Source organism: Anas platyrhynchos, chromosome 1 (genome assembly GCF_047663525.1).
Source record: "Anas platyrhynchos isolate ZD024472 breed Pekin duck chromosome 1, IASCAAS_PekinDuck_T2T, whole genome shotgun sequence".
Lineage (NCBI taxonomy): Eukaryota > Metazoa > Chordata > Aves > Anseriformes > Anatidae > Anas > Anas platyrhynchos.
In genome coordinates this window covers 116247294-116266705 of record NC_092587.1, presented here as the reverse complement: position 1 = coordinate 116266705, position 19412 = coordinate 116247294, and the positions used below count along the sequence as shown (strand labels likewise).

Genomic DNA, 19412 nt, shown 5'->3' with positions numbered 1-19412 from the left:
TTTCTTTCTCTCTTCCTTCTAGTTTTAACTTTTAAGTTAATTACCTGTCTTAACCAACTTCATGACAAGAGTATAAATCTACAAGAAAGTCTTGTTCTATCTGATTTTCTTTTTTCCTGCATAGGGAAGAGAAACACAGCTAAAAATATCACACAGTTTGAATCGTGAGCATAGAAGAGAAACTGGATGGGGAAGAGGGGGGCAGCAAACTTCAAACACACAAAAGGCTATAGCAGGAAGCAAAGGAGCAGTCTCTTTTCCAAGCATATGGTAACCACAACAAGAAGTAATGAGCTTAATTTGTAGGAAAAGAGTAAGAAAAAAATTCTAAACATAGATGAAGTTGCCTGAAGGATGATCTTATTGGAGATCTGTAAGAAGAAATCAGGCAGGCACCTGTAAGTAACAAGATAGGTGTGATTAATTGGACACTGGGGGGCTGAGGACCCTTCCAGCTCAATTCATTGGCTCTGTGATGTAGAGCTTTCTCCTTGCCATGAGATCATTAGGGAGATGGGGCCAAGTGAAGGAAACCTATTGATAGGAGTCACCTTTGTGCTATAGTGGTCTTTTTGGGAACAGACAATATAAATGAGAATGAAGAAAATATGTTAGACAGCCTGTTGGTGATGGAGGACTTTGCTGAGTGTGTTCTCCTAGGCTGCAGCTGATCTCAGTCCCTACAGCACCTTCTCAGCCCAGTGTCCAAGTGCTGGAGGATGAGGAATTACTTGTTACTGTGCAGGTAAGTCCCCATTTATCAAGCAGAGCATTTACTGGCTATCAGTGAGCAGATCTTGACAATGTTTATTTTTCTGAGTTGGCCTGCTCCTGAATTTTATGCAGCTTAGATCTTATATTGCTCAATCAGCAGATCTGATAGAGGAAATCTGCACAATTAAGATGATTAATTTTCTATGCCACCTGTCTTAAAGTATATAAAGTATACCTGTTCTGCCATGAATGATTACTACAGATGATGAATCAGCAAGGATGGGCCCATGTTTAACACTTTGGTTCGTGATTTTGTTATAATCTCTGACATGACTGATTATGCTGTGGCCTGGAGCAATTTATCGAATTAATGAATTACTTACTAATACATGAGTGTGATTAATTGAGATGCCTGTTTGGATCCTATTCTGTGTAATGAGGCTTGAGCACTGACAGGTGCAGCCTGTGGGCCTGATTCTGCCTTCCAGGAAATGATGGGAAGTCACTGAGATAACCCATGCCAACAAAGGCCACAAGACTGTGTCAAGTGAACTCCCATGTTGAAGGTAACTGGTACCCCTTAGTTCATCTACCTGGTAGACTTGCAACTGTGCATTTCTCACAAGTGAAAATGTTGTCCCCCTCCTGCCACCTCCTCTTCCTTTTCCTCCTTCAGCTCTTACTTTTCTGTCTACTTACTCTAATTTACTGCCACCACCTGCAATGACAACTAGCAGAAGCTGGGGCCTGCTCCTGGAATGCTGGTGTGGAATTAGGACCTGTATTCTTGAAATGCAGATGGTGAAAGGAAAGCCCTTGTAGAGCCTGGATCCTTAAATGTATGTTTTCAGGTCTGATACATCAGCATTCTGACTATGGCAGCACCTGGTCTTCTTTTGGATGATGACTCTGAGAGAAGTTTTTGCACTGACCAGCAGTAACCAAACACTTGTATATTCCGTGCTATCCTCACCTTTGACAGCAGGTAGGAGGTGAAAAAAAGAAAATCCAGTTGTGTCAGATTAGTGTTTTTGCCCCCAACATTGCCTGCTCTGCACGTGCAGCTGGACAGGCAGAGGGGACAACAAAGCAATATGTTCTGGGACAGTCCCCACTGCGTTCTTCCTCCTCAGCCTGCCCAGTTTCCACACTGGTGGTGGATGGCTGTGAATGAGAAACCCAGCTAAATTGCTTCCCCCTTGTTTAGATGAACCATGAAGGAGCTAATCTGAGGAAAGTCAACAAGCCTTGCTGTATGACAGGAAAGTTGTAGGCTTGATACTTTCCTTCTCAGAGGCGTGATTTGGGCCTGCCTTGGTAGAAAAAAATGGTGTAAAGCTACTTGAATGAGGAATTGGGTCTCTGTGTGCTTTGGTTGTGTGTGGCTTCTGGGAACTGAGGAGTAAGAAAGGTGGACACAAGGCTCTGTGGCCTAATTTTTGTGCTGCTATGCAGGATGCGTCTATATAGGATCGTTGTTATTTTGCTGAGGAGCTGAGTTGTTGATAATGGCTAGAAAGCCACAGAGCTTATTGTTCCACAGAGCAATACACCCTTTTCTACAAATGGGCTATTAGCACTTGTGGCACAGTGGAATGACTGTCTTTTCCAGTCCCTCGTTACAATAGCTTAACTGTAGTTTCACTTTTGCTAACTCTTACGGAACTGAAGGAAAAGATGTTAGTAGGATTACTGGAGAATGACTTCTGGTGGTAAAGCAGAAGTATTGGGCGTAAGTAGTTTTGGTCTCCAGGTTAATGGGTTTCAATTTAAATTGAGGAAGCTTCTCTTCTACTGAGCACCTTTCCTTAGGGTGCTTCTGGTGATTCACTTCCATGGCAGAGCTGTTTTAAGTCTTCCAGATTCTCTGGTGCTTGTACTCCAGCTGTAGCTCCTGGGTGCCTGCACTTGCAACACATTAACTACACCTAGAGTTTCTGCTCGGCACCCCTTCCTACTACTCTGGTGAATCTGAAGGCACAGCTCTGTAAGACTGAACGGTCTTGCAGTTCACCTGGCCTTGGAAGGAGAAGCAAGGTGAAATGGGACGGGCTGTGTCAGAGGCAGTGTGTGGAGCAGCTTAGTGAGGAGCCCTCCAAGTAGCCCACTTGGGCAGCTGGGATTCACTGAGGGTAAGAAAAGTCTGAGAAGTCCATGTGACTCAATGCTGGCTGTTTGGGTTCCTGCCTGGAAATCAGGACCGAGGAATTCAGACTGTGCAGCTATTAATGACATGATCTCTTGAGAGCAGCTTTGCATGTGAGGGATGTTTATTTTTTGTGTATAATTTGTAAGGCCATCATTAGCTTTTTTCTTGACCCCTATTCCCAGGATGGTGGAAAACAATTTCATCTGCAAATAGTGTATTTCAAGGTCTATTATTTGAAAAATCTTCTTGAAACGGCAATGCAAATACTTAGCACTGTCTCTGTGGCCCAGAGCTTGCATAGTAGCTTCCTTACTGTATTAGTGCCTTAGAGTATTTTCCTCTTATACAGGCTCTCTGCAATAGAGATATTGACAGAAAGATCCCTATGATTCTAAGTATAACTCTCTGTGAGAGAATAGAGAAAGTTATTTGGAGGAGAGTGGGAATAATTGTTTTTTCCCAATTGATGTGATGTATTGAACAATGAATTTTTTTCCACTCTTCTCCATGTGAAATAGACGTTCTATGAATTTTGGGGCTGAACAAAAGATTTCAGCTAGTCAGACAAAAGCAAATGCAAAGGGAATAATCTGGGGAGAAAGAACCAGAGGAGGATAACCAGAGATATAAAATGGAGTTAGCAGCTAACTGCTTGAAGCACCTGGCTGCCTGTGTTTGCAGGGGATTAAATGCCCTTTGGAAGGGATATGAGGCTAAGTCACTCAATCAGTGTGGGTGACCCAAAAGGGCTGGACAAAAAAGTTCAAAGTTCTAACAGTACTAAGCTCAAATGAAATGTTCTGGTTCATTATTAAGACTTCTAAAGATTTGCAGTAAAAGAGAACATCACTTTACTAAAAGTGTTTGTGCTCTGGGGCTCCTGTCTCCGTGGCAGAGAGCCTGAAGTGCTGACCTGGATCATTACCCCAGAGCTGGAGAGCTTGGAAAGAAACATCTCTTCTGGGGCTTGTCTCAGAGCCCTTTGGTGGGAACCCTGACTTTGGATTTGCCAAAAATTCACCCTCATGTTGTAGCTACAAGATGTTTGTGCAGTGGGGTGGTGTGTACATTTTGAAGCCTCTCTAGAGTGTGGTCTGTGTAAGTGCCATGATACAGGTTTCTGAAGGGTAGACACTCTCCTGGTTTTGGCTGAGATCGTTTTATTTGTAGAGGATAGTATGATGCTGTGTTTTGGATTTAGGAGAAAAATAATGTTGATAATGCATGGATGTTGTTGCAGAGAAGTGCTTACATGGAAGCAAGGAGTTTTCTGCTTGTGCTGGCCTGCCAGCAAGGAGGCTGGGTGTGCACCAGGAGTTGGGGGGGGACACAGCCAGGACAGCTGGCCCAGGCTGGCCAGAGAGATAGCCCATACTCTTTGGTGTTGTGTTGAACTAAAAAAACTAGGGGCTGTTGGCTGGAAAGGCAGCTGCTGCTCAGGGGTGGGCTGGGTATTGGTTGGCTTGTTGTGAGCAATTGTGTTGTACATCATTTGTTCTGTGTATTCTTTTATCATTATTATTATTTTCCCTTTTCTGTCCTATCTCAAACTATGAGTTTACTTTTTCCCAAATCCTCTCCCTCATTCCCACTGAGGGGGGAGTGAGCAAACAGCTGTGTGGTGCTGAGCTGCCTGTGGGGCTGAGTCCCGACACAGTGCTAGGTACCAGTGCGAATGAAGCCTGAGTGCCACACAAGAGGTGCGTGAGGACAAGGCTTTCAATTTCCACCATACGGCCATGGATAAAGACTTAAGTGCATAAACAAGAAGGTACAAGTCATGATTTCTGATGCAATAATTTTCCTTCTGCTGTGTTTCTTGTGTGTTAGGCATAGACTCGAGGCATGCATAGTGTTACAGTTTGCACTAGTACCCTCTGGATTCTTATCCCACTGAACAGCTGATAAATTGCAGAAAAGCCACTGAAACACATGACTTGACCTGCCTTAACAAACCTCAGCAAAAATAGCACGAAAGGGAGAGAGTGCTGGGTCCTCCCCGAAGGTGATGCCTTGGTTCTGCTCCCTCTGCTCTCCTGGGGCTTTCCCCGGCATCGTGCTTTCTCCAGGTGCTGCAGTACAGCTATTCCTTAAAAGCCTTGCAGTGCCGGGGGCATTCTTTTCCTCGCTTCTATTCATTTTACTTGATGTGCTGATGTTGCTTTGTGGAAAGAAGCCCTTTGCTGAAGCCTGTATGGGAAGGGAAGCGACAGCCAGCGCAAGCTGTGGCACCTGGACCAAGTGCTCAAAAATCAAATTCACTTTTTCTTTCTCAAGCTATCCCGCTGTGCAGGCAAGCGGGATACATTACTCCTGATGGTCGTGGGTTACACACACTGGAGTAATGGCACTGAGAAACTGTGAAATAGCTTTCTGTATGATCAAATACTGTTAAAGATCAGAAAAAGCAATGAAAACCAGGGTATTCAGGCTTACAGTCAGATTTCTCCGTTTCAACTGTGCCTGCCCCCTGTGGTGTTCAGAAGTTGGACCTCTGAGCAGCAAAGTACCTCCTCCTCTCTTTCCCTTTTACTCTGGTTTCGTTATCTGCAGCAGAGTGAGTTATGGGTGTCTCGCTCTGGAGGCTCTCTACACTGCCATGAGGTCAATCATGAACCTCCTCCCATGTGAGAGGAACCTTCTGGGTCCAGGGGAGGACACCTGGCTGATGGAGTGACCCATATGTCTTCTGCACAGGGACACTTAATCACAGAGCTCATGATGCCTGACAGAGAAAACCAAGCCCAGGTGGGCAGATCTGCCTGCCCTATTGGTTTTGCAGAGGGCTCTGAGACTTAGTGTCCTCTCAACAAGTCACAGGAGCCCCGTCTGGTGAGAAAAGAGCCTCTCATCACAGTGCCTGATTGTGCTGGATAATTACAATATCCTGTGCTTCAGGGAACTCCCTTCTTCCTAAATCTCTGCAAAAATGACTCAAGGAACTAAAAGGGTTGCACTGTAATCAGCTGGGGATCACTGCCATCTGATAGGTCTGTAGTGTCTGCTCTGATTTTCTGTAGCACCCTTGATCTCTGCAAGTAAGCATGGAAAGGAAGTAACAGGCCTGGAGAAGAAGCAAGCTGAACAGAAGTACCTTTTTTTAATGACAGGTACAACCCAAATGTGAAGAGTTAGAAGAAGGCATAGACTCTTAAGCATGATGTTTTTCCAGGGGTGGGGTGAGATCCCTGAGCCAAGTGAAGGTGCAAACCTGGCTGCATTGGCTGAAAATATGCTGCTTAATAACACACAGCTGAGGAGCATCCTTGTATGCTGGCTCACTGATTGTCGGTGCTGCTTAAACAGCAGGCATGATCCCTGACTGCTTTGGCTCACGCCTCTTAGCGCTGTCTGAGGTGCTGTCTAGCTGGTTTGTGAGGCAGCTTGTAGCAGTGACCATGTACAAAAAGCATAAAGCTTTTCTCCTTGTGCTTTAAGCAGCCCTCTTCTGCTATTCACAGAGGTGTTGCACCTTCAGATGCCCTGCTATGCCCTATTGCCATCCCCCAGGCAAGCAGTGAGTGCTTTTGTCTTCACCATACAGGAGAGACTGTGATTTCACCCCAAAGTTATGTTCTGTTCCCTCTGGCTTTCCCTCTCATTCCCTCTCTGTTCCCTCTCATTCCAGTAAACTTGAATCTCCTCAGTTTCCAGTCACAGTGGTACAATTCAATTGTGTTTGTACTCTTATAGATATGTAATTGGGGACTGGAAAAAGTGGAGCAGTTTTGAGCTGATGGATGGGAGTCCTCCTATACTTCAGTCCTTTTGCCCCAGAGATCTGTCACTCTGCCTTTACTGAGGCAAACTAAACATTTATTGCCCTCACCTGCCCCAGCCAGTGCCAAGCAAGCACAGTACCCCTTAGTGAATCTACAGTCCATGCAAACAAAGGGATTTTTTTTTTTTTTTTTTTTTTTTTTTTTAGCTTTTCTGATTACTGGTATCCTTGCAGTGCTGTTTCTTCTGACTCAGTCTGTAATCCTTTACTCGCATTTACACTGAAGAATTTTCCTGGGGTTGTCTTTTCAGTGCTATTACAGGTAGCAGGTAAGTAAATTACCACTGCAGAGCATAAGCCATGAGCACAGCACCAAATGGGTGATGAGTAGCTTCATCTTTCAGAGGTGCACACACAGAGCAACTCAGGAACACAGAGTATCCCCTGAAGTGTGGCTTAGTTTCATCTTTAAAATCTTCATTTCCTATTGTCATAATTCCTGGCTCACAGGACAAGGCAAGAAAAGGGGGACCTTTCTCAATGGCCAGTTTACCTGTGAGAAGTTTTGTTCTCTCTAGCTGTCAGTGCTGTAGAGAAGCATGTGGTACCCCAGGACCTTGTCTGAGAGCTACTGCTGTGTCTTACTGGTTCCATTGGTGGAAGGTACCAGTCCTTTGGGGCTCTGTGTGGTTCCATCCCTAATGGATCTGAGTCATGAATCTCCTTTCATAGTGTGTTATCATTGGATTGTGCTGTTCCTTTATACCTGCAAGTATAACTAATCGAGAAGGGACAGATGAGCTTTAGCAGGCGATATATTTTACTTACGGTCCATAAATGACAGTTTTGTTGTTTAATTCCCATTCTTTAAGAAGACCTCACAGGAGAGCTTTTGTGTGGCAGTGTACCATATGTCATTTTTCTTCTTCCAGAGAAGAGCTTGTTTGTGGAAAGGTGTATCCACAAGGACTAATAAAACAGTCCAAAAGGCACCTGCTGCTTCAGTGATTAGCGGCAGCACCAGGACATCCTACAGCATCTCCAGCCAAAGTGTGCAGCCCAAGGTGGCTCAGCTTGTTACCGGCTCCTCCTTCCCTTGGAGTTATCAGTCTGCTTTGACCTTTCTGTCACCTTTACCAGCAGACACTTGGCTGCTTGCTGCTGACTCAGAAGCTGCTGTCTCAGCCGAGAATACCCTGCTTTGTGAGTCATGCACTGTCTCTACAGGCAAATGGCTTAAAGGGCATGGTTGAAAGTTGGCTCTTTCTGTGCTCCTTGAGCCTCGTGCCGCCAAGTGGATTGGAAAGTGTAAGCAAGTGTTGAATCGTGTATAATTATCATTCTGGGTTTCCTTCTAAGGCTACTCTGTATATCTACTAGTAAAAATCTGTGATTGTAGTTCATATACGTGGCTGACGAAGAGGTGGGCAAGTCCTCCTTCCTGGCTGATCTTGTGATGGGTACGGCTGATGTCTCAGACAGTGAGTCATCACAAATTTTTTGATTTCATGGGGTTAGGCTGTGTTTTTCCAAGTCCTCCAAGTGGCCATAGCTGCTTCCTTGAGTGGTTGACTTGGGAGAAATATCAGGATCTGTAAGTAGGCATTGCAGATGAGTACGTGCCTGCTTATTCCGTGTGTTAACATCTCAGTTCTACTGCTCATTAGTAGTCAAAATGTAATAATGTTCTGTAATGGGAAAGTCAACATATGTCAAACTGGTAGTGGAAACACCTTTACCTAGAAATATATGCCTATGTATAAAATACATATGTAGGTATTCACACGTACACATTCGTGTGCGTGTGTTTCTGTTATGATAAACTGATGTCCTGGGTGCATCAATCCTAAACATTCATGGCAAGGATGGGTGTTGCAGCTACCAAGCTGGAATCAGAAATATTTTGGAAAGTCCTGTGAAACAAACAGCTTAAAACCTAGTGAGGCAATTTTCCAGAACTATGGAGAGAGAACAGTGAAGGTCCGTATCATCAAAGAGCATGTGTGCTTCTTGGAGTTAGCTCTGGTAGAATGAGGTGCATATTTTTCTTGTAATTCTTGTAATTGCCAGGCACCTAATTTTTCAACACTTCATGTGTAATTATAAAAATTACTCTGCTATAACCTTTATGTACAAGCAAGATGATTAGCCTGCTGCCAATCACAGTGGTCTTTGTTGTACAACTGCGCATGGCAGATTTGATACCTAAAATGCTCTGTGTTTCTGCTAAAAAAAAAAACCACTGGCTCTTCAGGATGTGTTTGCTAAGTAAGATTTCGGTGATCTGCTCATGAACCTGGCTATGAATTTATTTCTGGTTCATAAAAACTTTTGTCTGCTAGGTTTTCTTTGGAGGGGATTTTTGGTTTTGTATTTTGCAAATGAGTCCAAAATTATGATTGTTCCTTACATTTCAAACAGAAATTGGCAACATCTGTTGGCAACAGCAAGTGTTAACAGCACAGAAGAAGGAAAATATTTGTAAAAATCTGCAAAGAATTACCGTTTCTCAAAAAAAAAAAAAAAGTTACTACTGAAGACATATGAGGTTACTTTCCCCAGTGGCACCTGGCAGAAGGAGGGAGAAATAACTAAATTTATCTGGGATCCAGTTGGTCACTGCTGTTTCATTGCTGCCAGCGAGGGGGGGAACCTGGCCCAAAGCTGGATGAGGAGCAGAGCTTGGGTTTGTTGGGACTCACCTGGTGATGCCCCAGCAAGTTTTGATCAGGCGTGAGCTCAGATGGAGAGCGAGCAGAGGGGTGATGCTGCCATAGGGGCTCTCTGCCTCCCTCCCAGGAGGGCAGGAAGGGGAAGACCGTGACTGTGGTGCTGCCCTGGGTGGTGCAGTTTCTGAGGTGTGTGTTCCTGCAAATGGGATGTAGGGGTGCCTTGCCATTTCAGTAGTCATGAGCTGGTCTTCAGTTTGCTGGTGTCTGAATGTGCTTGGTTACAAATGGCTTTAGGAAAAGCTGTGCAAAGTGGTAATTCAGAGCACATTAATTTGGCCCCTGCTGTAAATTACCTTTTGGAGAAGCCTTGCTGCCTTCTTTCTCTGTAAAGAGAGCTAGACACTACTAAGGTCAGACAGTATGAATATCCTCCAGGGATATTTAAACCCTGATAATGCACTATGGCTATTTAGCCTGCGTCATGCAGCAGGGGCAGAGCAAAAGGGCTTGGCCATAATCCTGCGCTGGGCCTCTGACTCTTGTTTGGGACCTGGCAGGTCTTCTTTTAAAAAGAAATTCAGTATCTATTTAAAGACTCCAAGTGATGAAGAATACTCCATATCCCTGAGTAAGCTGTTTCAATGATTAATTATCCGCACTGTTAAAAATTCACACCTCATTTCTAATCTGATTCTGTCTAGCTTCAGCTTCCCAGTGTTGGCTCTTTAATAGCTGGGAGAAAAAAGACAGGAGATCTATCTGTGTCTCAGTGCAGCCCCTTGTAAATTGTGATCAAGTCACCTTTTAACTTTCTCTTAGATGAACTGCACATATAAAGATGACTTTCACTGCAAGGAAAGCTTTTCATTTTTTTTTTTTCATAGCTCCAGTCATTTTTGAGGTTCTCTCCTGGGTTATTATCTTAAGCAAGGTGACTTTTGGGTGCATGTGGTAGCTCTGCATGCTCAGGACTGGGAGAGACTCACAGAAGCCTGGCTTAGGTCTGGGATATCCCATGGGGATGGAAGCAAACCCATTTTCTCCTCTGCCATGCATGGGAGGGGGGAGGGAATAAAAAACGTCCATTACTCCCGCCCCGCCCGCCCTCCCATTAACTTTCAATGGGGCGTTTAAGATAATTGTTGTGCCATTTCAGAACTGAAGATATTTTTTGTAGAACTGGCTTTGATGGGTTTGCACAGATGTTTTCTCCACTCTACTCTTTGTTCACAGATGGGGAAAACCTCCCTAAAGCCTTTTTTGGACAGTGGAAAAATATCCTTAATGTGTTCTCCGAAACTGCGCATGATGTGGAGGGACAGCTAGATTTATGAATAACTGGGGAAAATGGGTATATCAATCCTTTTCACATCCAAGCTTGTCAAGTAATTTAATGTCCTCAAGCAGCAGGCAACATCAATACAAAGATGCATATTACCTTTGTTTTAGTCTGACTGATATTTAGGTGGGGATGATATCTTCCCTGGTTTTTGGTGACCATGACTTTGGTTGAAAAGGACCAGGTGACCATTTTGTCTAATACATCTTGACTGAAACATGCTAGCAGCTTGTAGGCAATCCTGGGGGCTGCCCCATGTTATGGGACCATGTGGATCTGGATGTTGGCACTGTGACTGGGTTTGCACTGCTCTTTTCTTGGGCTTTGCCAGCATTGGCCTGGAAGAAGGAAGATGCCGTGCAGGCTTCAGACATCGTGTGCTTATCCTGGGATACATTTGGCCATGCCAGGCTAAATTTTTGAAGGCTGTTGCTACTTGAGTTTTGCAGCTCCAAAGTCTCCTCAGAGCTGTCTCCTCAGCAGGCAGCGTGTGCAGTGGTATTAGTGGTTCTTTGAGTCCTGAGAGTAACTGGAGAAAAAGCTACCATGTTACCTTCAGCTTTGTGAAACTGGTTATGCAAATTATACCTGAGTTAGCTCACATTTGGCAAGTAATTTTCACAGGTCAATGAATTTCAGGTGAGAAACCCTTGTACTTTAGTGCAGGTAGAAAGCTGGCAACCTCACTGAATGTCTTTTTACAGCTGGGATGCTCCCAAGCTCTGCTGCTTGATGCCTTGACCTAAATGGCTGCTTTGCTTTGAGTAGTGACACCTTATCTACCTCTTCCTCGCCCCTTGTCTTAGCCCTTGTAGTTTACTGAGTGTTGCCAACAGTCTTAATGGAAATAGGAAAGAGATGCATGCACTTATATGGAATGAGTTTTATCAATCTTAGCTTTACTTTCAAATGGTGTATGTTTACATTGGGATTTAAATCACTGATTTGTAATTGTTATGCTGGCTGACTTGCTGGCAGGGTTCTGATGTAAGAGGTGTTTAGTTCTGCTTGCAAACACTTTACTTTAAGCTGAGGTATCCAGCCTTCCACTAACTTCCACTTAAAACTGGATCATTTGCACAGCTCACTTTGGGGCCCAGGAATAAGTAGCTGATGGGCAGAAGCAGCCACTGCTGACTGACCTGTTATTTGCTGTATCAGGGAGCTCCATAGGACTTTTGAAACCATGTTAGATATTGGCCTGATTTCTCTTGATTTGTTGAGCAGGCTGTGGGTGAAGCATTACTTTTATATAGCAGAGGCTGGGTGCTTTTGCTCTGAAAGTCATTGTGACAGAGGGCATTAGATTTGACCTGCCACAGTGAAGCCTCGACTTCTCTTCCCAGGCAGGTGTGAAAAGCCCTGTGGTAAAGCTTGCAAATAGCAGAATATCAAGAGCTGCTTGGGCCAGAGGTGAGTACTACAGCTGTGTTCTTCTGACTAGCAATTTGGTACCAAAGCCAAATGGCTTTCATTCCCTTGTCAGTGGCTGTGATCGTACCTCAGCCTCGTGGAGAGGTGATGTGCTTGTCATATGCACAAATCAGAGAGATGTGAAGCCTGACAGCACTGCAAGACCTCTGCTGTTTGAGCTGATCACACAGTCACTGAATTCACCCTGGACTGAGGGAGGAGGAACTGCTGGGGACACCTGGCCAGAGCCCCTCTGTAGATCGTTAACATTGTGTCTTAGTGTCAGTGCACAGCACGTGGCTGTTGTCTGTAAATGTCCTTGGATTTCCTTTGTGTGGGGTAAGTGTGAGCCAAATGAACAGGCTGGTCTTTTTGTAAGTTTGGCTTGACTGATTTTTTTTTTTTTTTTTTTTTTTTTTTTGTGTTGACTGCAAAATGGGTGATGCAAACAGCACATTCTGTGTGCTGTGATGAAATGTCTTTACCTATCTGTGTTCAGGTGTATGTAGAAAGATGCTAAACTAAGTTTTGGAATGCTTATCTAGAAACTAGTGTTTGTGCCTGGAGAAACAGGTTCATAAATAGCAGTGGGAAGTCCATGATGGATGAATAGCAAGATTTTAGGATATCCCTCTATGGGCTCTTCCAGAACTTGCCTTTTCGCTCTCTCCCTACTCTTTTTCTCTTTGGTGAGCTTTCTGCTCACCAAATGCACCCTCTTCCTAGCTCCTCACAGTGGGTGAATCCCTGCTGTAGGCCTTGGGCTCGAAGCTTGCTGTTCTGCTTTAGGCACTCCTATCAGCTTATCTCCAGTGTCTCCACTTGGCTCAATGAGGTGTGGTGGCATGATGTGTGGTGGTATTTCCGTGCGTGAGAAGATTCTATTGCCACCATCCCAAAGGCCTGGATGCCAGGAGCGTGTCTCAATTAACGGAGCCAAAATGTTGAGTTGTGGAAGAAGCTGTTCTTGTATGTATCTTCTGCTTTCTGTTGCCAGAGTGTTTGGACATCTCTTTTGTCTTGGAGCTGATCTCTAGATATAACATGTAGAAAAAAAACCATCAGACTTCTGGTTTTAATCCTTTCTGTTAATCATGTGAAAGAAGGCAGGTGGTGTTGACAACTAGTAATTTGCTGACTTGGCAAGAGGGAAGAGACTGACGATGACTGAGGAGGAAATGTTATCCATACCTGTTTCAAACCCTTCATTTCATATCCATTTCATCTTCAAGATCAGTGTCTGCTTCTGGCAGAAAACAAATGGGTTAAAGGCTCAGTGCTGTGACCTTCTTTCTTCTGGTGTGAAGTGTCTGCAATAGCTCTCACCCTGAATTGCTCCAGCAGAACAAGGACAGGACATATTCCTCATCCCTTCTTCTTCCCCTATTGCTCCTAAAATACTTCCATGCATTCATTGGTTATCATGAAGAAGGGCACACTCTCTTCTTGTTGTGAGGCAAGAGGGGGAAGAAAGGAAGGAAACACCTTTTCAGGCTGCCTGTAACAGGAGCTGACAGTAGCAGCCAGCAACACAGAGGAGAGGATGTGTATTTTGGTCAACTAAGACACTTTTCTGTGAATCACCTTCCCTTTTTCATTCAAACCCATTCTGCTCCAAGAAGCCATCAACAAACTCAATAACTCAACAAAAACAAACCGTATATCTGCTCAAGAACAGACCATTAAGTCTGTAGCATCCTGCTTGTGAGCTGTATAGGTGTGGATCAGTTCCATGTAGTTAGGGATCCTGCCAAAGACTTCTCAGAAGTGACTAATGATTCTGTGTGCATCAGTTTTTTGGCACCTGAACACCCACCCCCTGAAAGTCTCATCCATTATACATGCTGTTATATAACAAGCAGCCTAGTCCTTCCTCATCAGGGTGGTGCTCTGGTTTCCAGGGGGAACAGATTAAGCCTTCAGGTTTCTCCCTCCTTGCATTCACCAAGAGTATTCCATAAATAGTGTCACCCCTACGTACAAACCCTCAAAACCCATCTGGATAGCTGTGTACTGCTTAGGGTAACTTCAGTGCTAGGATCATGCAGAATTAGAGCAGTTTTTTTTTTTTTTTCTTCAGCAGAACTGGCAAAATATTATCTAAATGCCACTTCATTTTAAATATATCTCTTCATCTGAGTTGTTTGGTACATATTTCTCTGGGTTGTTTGCATAAATTTAGCTATTAAGAAAAAAGCAGAGTGGGTTGGAGGAAACCACAACAGTGTTCCTTACGCATCTCTCTTTCACCAGCAAGCCAATGCTGTTTTGTATAGCCCTTCTAGGCGCTTGATGCATGTTTTTCTAGCAGAAGGAGCAAAACACCAGCAATTGCTGAAATGACTGGGAAATCCACTGCTGCGATCAGCAGAGCCAGGAACGTACCTCAGGTGCTATGGAAGCACCCTGCAGATGCAGATATTCTGGCAATGAAGAAGAGTCTGAACCATCTTCCTCGGTTGCAGCTTTACTACAAAATCCAGATATAGGTCTAGAAAGTGGGTTATTTCAGTAGACCACTCCGCATGTCAGGAAGCTCATGGGTTTGGGTTTCTTGCTGGCTATTTTGGCTGCTGCTGCTGTTATGGGCAGGGCCGATGGGTGTGCAAGGGAAGCTGTTACCTTCCAAAAATCACCTGGATCAACATCAAACACTATTGTTGTGTTGTGTACCATCAGGCACAAACCCCAGGGCCCTCTGGCTGGCTTATAGCCGTGCTATACCTCCCAGAGTTTTCTTGGCAGGAGTAAATTTGTGTCATGTCCCTCTTCCAAGGGTAGGTGTAATGCAGTTCTGCCCACATGGATGAGGTGTTGTGAGCCTGCTCTGCCTGGTGTGAAGCTGTGGAGCTTGGAAGTCATGGTCTGTTTTGAGACAAAGCCAATCTTGTGCTGCAAGAGTGTTGTTACATTAAGCAAAAGATCATCAAACATTTCAGAATGGACCTCACTAGTTATATCACTTACGTACATGTAAACGTAATGAGTAATGGCCATTGTTTTTGCAAAGCTACTTGATAATTGTCAGCTGAGCTTGACATTTCAGCTAATGGATTAATACAGCTGATTGTACTGTGGAAGGGACCTTCTGTGTAGAAGAAGCCAATCTCACTTTCAGTTCCAGGTGGGAGATAATGCCCAGTATTATTACTAGAGACATCTGGATTTAAAATCAAAGGTAATTTCAAATATAATTCAACTTCGTGCAAATCCCAGGTCTTTTTGGCCTGGCCAAAAATATAGTTATTTACTTTACTTAGTGATTAAGCTGAAAGCATCTCTTTTTTTCCTCTTTAGAATAGCTGTTACCCTTTAGTGAGATAAGATTTGAGTTCTGACTATCATTAATTCTTTCTATAAACACCCTCTGATGAAATACATTTGAAAAGCACACACAATGCACTTCTTTTCCTTAGCCACAAATCCTGCACACTCTGGTCTGCAACTCCTGTCTGGTCTCTCATCTCCCTTATGGACACTGGTGTTTGGCTGGTGGCTTAATTTTGATCCTCCTTTCAACCTCCAGTATTAGGAAGAAAAGGAAACTCTTCTAATAGGATAGATTATTGCCACAATATACTCTTGTATTTTATATTTTTGTTATTGTTAACAGTCAGGAAGACCACAAACCTAACGTATAGAAAGAAATTTTACAGATCAGCTTTAGCAAAATAAAAGTTTCAGTAGGAGGAAAGTTTTAATTGGATGTAGATGGGAAAAAATAATTAATTAGGCTGTATTATGCTCTTGACAAACTGTTATCTGTTTAATATCAGTTGCTGAATTGCCCCTGCTGGAATCTTAAGGCTATTGAAAAACAAAGTCCAACATTAAAGGAGGCTGTAGAGAGGTGGGGGTTGGCCTGTTCTCCCATGTGCCTGGTGACAGGACGAGGGGGAATGGGCTAAAGTTACGCCAGGGGAGTTTTAGGTTAGATGTTAGGGAGAATTTCTTTACTGAAAGGGTTGTTAGGCACTGGAACGGGCTGCCCAGGGAGGTGGTGGAGTCACCATCCCTGGAAGTCTTCAAAAGACGTTTAGATGTAGAGCTTAGGGATATGGTTTAGTGGGGACTGTTAGTGTTAGGTTAGAGGTTGGACTCGATGATCTTGAGGTCTCTTCCAACCTAGAAATTCTGTAATTCTGTAATTCTGTAATCAATAGGAATGTGGTTATTATTATATTTGCAATGAAAGTCTTAATATTTTTTTAAAAACTCTATTGACTTTTTATACTCAAATATTTTAATTAGTTAACAGTAAAAACATTTTTTCTTTGGGTAGTTATTTTTGCATGAGTTTTCATTGCTGCCATGTTCAAACATTATGGCTTTATTTATTTATTTATTAAATGCACTTACATGTATTTCCTTGAAATTCCTGCTGGCCCAAACTCTTATAAGCTTTGTTGCATGACATCTGTGTGTAAGGACGAATTTGATTTATCAAATCAATTTATTTGATTTATCTTTAAAGCAAAATAAGCAGTCCTTTTATCTTCATATACTGGTTGTTATTGCCTCAATATGTCTACTAAATGGGCAGATTTACTTGATGTTCCATGAAACAAGGCAAGTGGGCAGAAAATGGCATTATCAGCTCTATGTGGAAAAAAAATCCATTCTTCATATGAGAAGCCAACAAAGCCAAAACTTAAACCAAATCTTTTGCCTGTTTGACTGTGAGGACACATCTTTGATGCTGTCTGGCTGTCCAGGCTCCACCTGTGAAGTTCTGTGAGGAAGCAGACTACACCGTCTCTCTTTGAATGTGACCGTGAGGTACAGAATATGGTTGCACAATATTGGTGGAAGAGTTGGCCCAAAAGAATGTGTCCATATCATTCAAATAAATGTTCTCATCCAGATGTGGCAGTTGGTTAGATTTCAGAATACTTGCTGCTTGACCACGAGAATTTCTCTCTCTTTTTATTTATTTTTTGCAAGACCTTTTGTCGCAGAGCTGTACTGAATGTCTAGCTTCCAGGAGTACAATTTGATATTTCTGAGGTGACAGATTTTTTTTTTTTTTTTTTTTTTTTAGCAAAGAGGATTAGCTAGGGGAATCAATGACCAAGGGGGGAGTGATGGATTCTTGATGTCTTGATATCTTCATAGCCTGTCTGAGTGCCTTTCTGAATGGTAATCAAAGAGGCGTTGTCTGGCTCTGTGCAGGGGCAAACGGGTGATGCTCTTTGGCTTGTGCAATGAGCAGGACGAGCTTAGCTGCTCCATTGGCCTCTTCTGGCCAATCTTTCTTGAGATCTAGGAGCCGAGGACAAGGCTCCCTAGGGAGGTATACCCAGGTCTGCTGCTTCACTTTCCTGGCATAATGACATTGATGCCTGGTGGTTGAAGTACAGCTGTTGAGCACAGCACTGGAAGCTCTTGGGCTGAGGCAGTGAAACAAGTCAAAGGACTTGGTGCAGTTGTAACTGGAATGCTTCTGCCCTATGCAGATCTGTTGGCTCCCTCCAAATTTGAGAAACTGTCACCTCATCTTCATTCTAATCCTGCCCTTCTTACTGCCTGTGCTTCATGCTGTCCCTGTCAGCACCCTTTTTTTTTTTTTTCCCTTCTCTCTCTTCAGCGTCTTATAGGTCTCTCCTAAATTGTCCCACTCTCCAATATGATATGCCTTTCCCTGCGTATCTCACCCTGCTTGTGTGTCTTGCCTCCCCTCTCTTTTTCTTTCTTACCTACCCAGACTGTAAATTCCCATGGGTCCTGCTACTTTGTGCATATTTGGTAGAGCTGACTTTTTAGGTTAGTGCTGTAGGAAGACACAGAAATATGCCTTATTTGACCTGTTTGTTCCAGAGTGGGTCATGAGGAGGTAAGCACTCAATGCAGAGGAAGGTAGATCCCCATTTATCTACATTAATGCCTGGCTACATCCTCATTAATCCTTGGTGCTTCAGTTCTACTGTAGAAAATGTGATTAATAATAACAATAATAATTTGCAAAGATTTTTGTTTAAGGGGGAAGGAGGAGAGAGAATTGAAAACTTATACAAGTTATCCTTCAGATCATAAGGCTGAAAGTTGCACAGAAATTAAAAGTTGTGATTTCTTTTCTTTTAGTTTTGTACTATCTAGTTTTGTGTTCTGTCTTTGCCTTAGAACAAAGGTTTGTTCTTAAGGTTGTGGTTTGCAGCTGAAGCCACCACCAACTGAGGACCAGCTGGCCTATTCACCTAGAAATGAGGAAAGGAACAATTTTGAATATGGTGTTGCATCTTGCAGAATTTCCTTGCTGAAGCAGGAGAGATGAAGTACTACGGTATTGCAAGCAGGGGTCCAACACTCACTTTCTCTTTAGTGGCCTGACCATGATCCCTCCATCCAGTGGAAGAAGAAAGCAAAACAGCATCACCAGAGCTCAGCAATCTAGTCTCACCCCTGAAAATCCTGGGACTGAGAGATCCTGAAGTGTTTTCTGAAGTATGTTGGTGTTTACCAACCTTGGACTTCAACAAGAGAAGCAGCAATGGGGACTCTGGTGTGCATGTACATCTGAGTATGTACATGAACTCCCGTTAGAAGGGAGGGGGGAGAGAGAGAGAAAAAAAAACATGTGCCAGCAACATTGCTTACATCTCCTTTACCTGTTAATGCCCCTGAATAATTACAGTGTTTAAATATTAGCCATTCCTTCGGATTTTTTTTTTCTCTTTCAAAATTAATATATTTTTTTCAAGCTAATTTGGGCCAGAAGGTTGCTCTTATTTTGGAGCTGTGCCCCTCTGAAGCAACCAGGGTGTGTATTTCTGCTGGCTGGGGCGGCAGTAGCCCCTTCCACCCCATTTACCTTGGTGCATACTGGCTTCAAGTGTTGTCTCACAGTGGGGACAAAGGACCTGTGCCAATCAGTTTGGAAAGATAATTGACTTCGGACTGGTGACTGGTACTGTGGTGATTCTGTTTGGTGAGCAAAATATTGACTTTCCCTGGTAGGAAATGAATATTGTAGAAATGACTTAAGTGTCTTTTTTTTCCTTATTCCTTTTTTTTTTTTTTTTTTTTTTTTTTTTTTTTTTTTTTTTAGAATTATAAAATGAACTAGAGAAAAAAGGGAATGCAACAGGAGGAAAAAAAAAAAGAGACTACCCTAAAAATATGTTTTCACTTGTAATATTTGCAATATACTTTGGAAACTGGGAGATTAAATTTCTTTTCCTATTGCTGTTTGCCAGAATGACACAAACTGCGCCTGTCTTTTCTGTTGTGATTCAGTGGCACAGGAGCCAATGTGGACTAGTTTTTCAGCATTCACTGTGCACGCAGCATCTTTGATAATATTAACAGTGATGTGTACAACTCTGGGAATGCTATTTAACTGCAGCAAGTAGGCAAGCATGTCTTCTTCTGGGAGAGCCAGGCTGCTGTTTTCTTTCTATTTTTTTT

General features: G+C 43.3%; 1 long non-coding RNA gene across 2 annotated transcripts; it reads left to right on the top strand.

Moving 5' to 3' along the window:
• Positions 1 to 220: 220 nt before the first annotated feature.
• LOC106020228 (uncharacterized) lies at positions 221 to 19025 on the top strand. Of its 2 annotated transcripts, none has more exons than XR_011806690.1 (3): positions 221 to 745; positions 1171 to 1280; positions 18163 to 19025. It is a non-coding gene; the product is annotated as an uncharacterized lncRNA (long non-coding RNA). The 2 variants fall into 2 exon arrangements; XR_001195659.5 differs by having other exon boundaries at positions 18129 to 19025.
• Positions 19026 to 19412: the final 387 nt, after the last annotated feature.